General features: G+C 43.5%; 1 long non-coding RNA gene across 1 annotated transcript in view; it reads left to right on the top strand.

Moving 5' to 3' along the window:
* The window catches only part of LOC116082512, a 4853-nt gene extending 766 nt beyond the window's left edge, over positions 1 to 4087 (top strand). The window contains exon 3 of the long non-coding RNA XR_004115345.1: positions 3942 to 4087. This is a non-coding gene — a long non-coding RNA (uncharacterized LOC116082512). The remainder of the gene's footprint in view (positions 1 to 3941) is intronic.
* Positions 4088 to 4389: the final 302 nt, after the last annotated feature.

Genomic DNA, 4389 nt, shown 5'->3' with positions numbered 1-4389 from the left:
CCCCCGCACAAACATGTGACATTGGGTGGCCTATCACAGTAGGATGAGCATTCCTCTGTCTTTAAAAGGCATCACAGCTCAGTCCTAGGCTTTACTCTTTATCTTTCTAAACAATAAACACACCCACTGTGAACATTTCCTTAGCAAAGTCTAACCTGTTCTCAAGTCTACAAACTGCAGGGTCTAAGGTGATGGGCTCTGGTTAATCTCTTAGACACTTGGCTATTTGATTGCTTGCTTCTCTTACTCTTTACATGATATGCAGTGAAAACATTGCATGCTGGACTAGAAGTGTGGCTGAAGCATGAAATTCACCCAAGACCTAAAAGTAATGATTTATGCTCCACACTTCAAAGGTAATCATGTGAGCCCAAGACTGGTAGCGCGGAAAGCAAAAATCGCTGTCAGTCACATGAAGGACCAAATATTTTATTCAGATGTTTAGCACCAAGCAAACAAAAGATTTAGATAATACTTGATGTCTTTTAATTAAAGCTTTTGGGCAAATATTGAATGTATGTTAAACATTAGTAGAGATAAACAGACTTATGCATTATCAATTGTTTGATAATATGACGCTGCTACTTTTTTGTTGTTGGTGGTGCTTTGTTTTGTTTTGTTTTTGAGACAGGGTTTCTCTGTGTAGTCCTGGCTGTCCTGGAACTCACTCTATAGACCAGGCTGGCCTCGAACTTAGAAATCCGCCTGTCTCTGCCTCCCAAGTGCTGGGATTAAAGGTGTGTGCCACCACCGCCCGGCGACGCTGCTACTTTTAAAAAGTCTTCAGGTATACCTTTACTAATGGAATTTTTCCAAATATGCTTTAAATCTGTCGTCTGATTCTGCACATAGTTTTATACTATATATCCTTACAGGTATACAACAATAGAGTGCTGGAACACTTTCTATTATGGCTTTAGTGTTTCCTAGTGCTGTATATCATAAAGAAACATATGGAATATGCATGTCCCTACTAAGTGATACTATTCTGTAGTTACTGAAAACAAAACAGAAAAAATGCAGCTTTAGATATGAAAATGGAAATCAGTCAGTCTTAAGTAAGTTCAGGCCACCCTGGTCCGTGCTCTCTGCTGTCCTACTACTTTGCTAAAAATACTGTAACTGTTCAATGTACCTTCAACTGCGGGTGTGCGGTACTACAGTTACATCCCAGCTGGATTCTGCCATTGCTCTGGGCCTCCATTACCCATAAGGATGCAGTGCAGAGAAGAGGACCTCTAGGTTTAAACTGCTTCCATTTTATAAGGATTTGTACACTTGATTCTTAGGATTTTCATGGTGGGCAAGAATTTGGAGGTTGACCAGGTTATAACATTTGTTTATTAAAAATCCTCATAATAGTAACTATTTAGTAAATTTAGTAAATATCAATCAAGCATTGGTCTTTTTTTTTTTAACTAATCATTCCATTTGTTTACATCTCAAATGATATCCCACTTCCCGGTTACCCCCTCCACCAAGCCCTCATCTCATGATATTCCATTCCCTATCCCACATCTGCCCTCCCCTCCCCTTTGCCTGTCTGAGAGTGCCCCCCCCCCACTTACCCACACTCTCATACCCTCCCCTCCTCCACTACACTGGGGCATCAAACCTCCCTGAGACCAAGGACCTTCCCTCGCCCCTCCCATTGCTGTCAGGCAAAGCCATCCTCTGCTACATAAGTATCTAAAGCCATGGATCCCTCCAGGTACATTCCTTGGTTGGTGGTCTAGACCCTGGGAGAACTGGGTGTTCAGTCCAGCCTATGTTGTTCTTTCAATGATGTTGCAATCTCCCTCTGCTCCTCCAGTCCTTCTGCTAGCTCACCTACCAGGTTCCCTGAGCTCAGTCCAAGCATCCACATCTGCATTGGTCAGTAAGCATTGGTCTTATACTAGATGAAACTGGGATTACTTGGATGGGATGTTTTCAGGTGTGCACCTGCTCATGCTTGTGTGTTTAAGCCAGAAGTCCATGTTGATATATGCCTCAATTGCTCTCTACCTTATTTTTGAGACAGGGTTTTCCTCTCTCCCTCTCTCTCTCTCTCTCTCTCTCTCTCTCTCTCTCTCTCTCTCTCTCTCTCTCTCTCTCTCTGTGTGTGTGTGTGTGTGTGTGTGTGTGTTACAGGATCAAAAATCTCGGTTCAGCAAGAGGTGAAATCCCCTAGAGGCAAAATATTGAACTGTGAGAGCGGAAGGATGCAGAGGAGACCTGGGACTCAGGGACAGAGATGCTCAAAGAGAGGCAGCAGTCTGATGCTCCTCTCACAGCATGACACTGTAAATCAGGGGCGATCTGCAGAGGAGATTGCCCAGCACTAAAGCGAAGGTGGGGAGAAAATTTCCCATGAGTAAAAATACACATTTAGAGATTTTTTTCCCCACGTAGGTGAGAATTTAATTTACCTCCAGAATGCAATATCTACAAATTGTTCTTTTTTATGCCAGTTTCAGCAGATTTTTTTTTTTTTAGGTTCATAATTTTCCTCTGGCCTTGGCTGTAAGATATTTATGCTCGACTGTGTTCATTGTTTTTTGTGAACTTATAAAAATTGCTTTTTTATTAGTCTATAAAAGCCATGTTTGGAGACAGCCTAAAATAAAAATTAATGCAACTTATCACCCTATAGCACGGAACAAGTGCCTGCTTCAGTCTCTTATTTAAGCACCGCAGATGCATTGAAACCTAATAAAATTGTTCCCCGGCCCATCAACCCTCACCAAGAAGCAAAGAGCTGAGGTCTGTGAATTGCCCACAATCAAAAGGGAGGCCTTTTGAAAGCTGCAGTGTTAAAACCGGAGCAGGTATGCTGTAGCTCCAGGCAGAAAGTCTAGGCTTTGTGCAGAATTGAATGCCCCTCTTTTTTGATCACCTTTGCTTTAAGAAATATTGTCCTTTTGATTGAGGTATGACTCATCCTGGCTTTGAATCACATCTTCCTGGATAGGGAAGAAAGCTGCAGTCCCTGTGGTATTTGAATAACAATGGCAGGTGGTAAGACCTGTGAGGCTTGCTAGCTTCGGGCATGTTTAATAAGGATCTCCATGGGGCCACATGGGGAAGGGTGACAGGAAAGGAAGGGTGAAGGAGTGGGTCTGGAAAAGTATCGCAATGCAGCAATAATAACAATCATTATATTCTAACATAAATGACGGCATCCAGCCCTGCAGAGGTAAATGCCTCTCAGAGAGGATATGCCATCCGCTTCAGAATGGTGACCACAGATGCTGTGTGTGTGGTCATTAGCACACAGAATGCTGAACGGGGGTTGGGGGGTGGAGAGGGAGAGAGACAGAGACAGAAACACAGAAAGAGACACACACAGAGATAGACACAGAGAGAGGAGGCAGAGAGAGACAGAGAGACAGAGACACAGAGAAAGACACACACAGAGATAGACAGAGAGAGGAGGCAGAGAGAGACAAAGATATAGAGACAGAAATGACAGAGATACATACACAGAAAGAGAGAGAGATAGAGACAGACAGACACAGACAAAGAGATACACAGAGAGAGGAGACAGAGAGAGACAGAGACAGAGAGATGGAGATAACAGAGAGACACATACAGAAAGAAAGACAGAGACAGAGAGAGACACACACATAGAGAGAAGAGAAAGAGAGAGGTCAACACTAGCAAACGTTTCCTGGGTTTTCTGTTCCATCTGCTCATGGCATAGGCTCACAGCCTTTAAAAGGTGATGCTTTTTCTTGTACACTGCCTTTCTCTGGCTTTCTGCCCTTGACCTAGGTCAGGAATCTTTGTGGGAACAGCATGCCCTTGTCTTCATTAAAAGCAGCCCCACAAAGGAGGGGGAGGAGACTTAGGGGCACTGGCGGGAAAACACCACACCACTAATTGTTTTGTTTCAGTCAGATGCTCTTCAGATGTGTTCTTGGGGACAGATCTAGCACTGAATCATTGTTTCTTCCTAGATCCCATTCTATTTCCACGAGCTCCCTGATCCCGTGTCTTAACTAGGAAAATCAAATGACGTATCTGGTAAGCCTGTGGGAAAATATGCTGGATCTCCCAAACGTGATAAGAAGCCAGTCAAAATGACGGGTGTGAGAAACAACCACAGTGAAGCATTCTAGCTAAATAGATACCATCTGCACCCCAAGAAGAAACATGTCTTGTCCCGCTTCTGAGGTGACGATCAGCTACTGCTCTTTGGGGTCCGATCATGAGTCTAGGCACTGAGTTCCCGGGACACAGACCAACTAGTTCTGCAAGGAAGACTTTATGAGAAACTGCCCCCACCCCCTGCTCTTTCCTAAGAGTTTCAAAATCAGCAAGCCAAAAAGCATTTTATCCTAATATAGAAAAGAATTAAGATGCAGAGGCTTCTTTGCTGAAGAAGCTGGGGAGAGAAAGAAAAAA

This window comes from Mastomys coucha, unplaced genomic scaffold (genome assembly GCF_008632895.1).
Source record: "Mastomys coucha isolate ucsf_1 unplaced genomic scaffold, UCSF_Mcou_1 pScaffold7, whole genome shotgun sequence".
In the NCBI taxonomy this organism is placed as follows: domain Eukaryota; kingdom Metazoa; phylum Chordata; class Mammalia; order Rodentia; family Muridae; genus Mastomys; species Mastomys coucha.
This window is presented reverse-complemented; position numbering and strand designations above follow the sequence as displayed.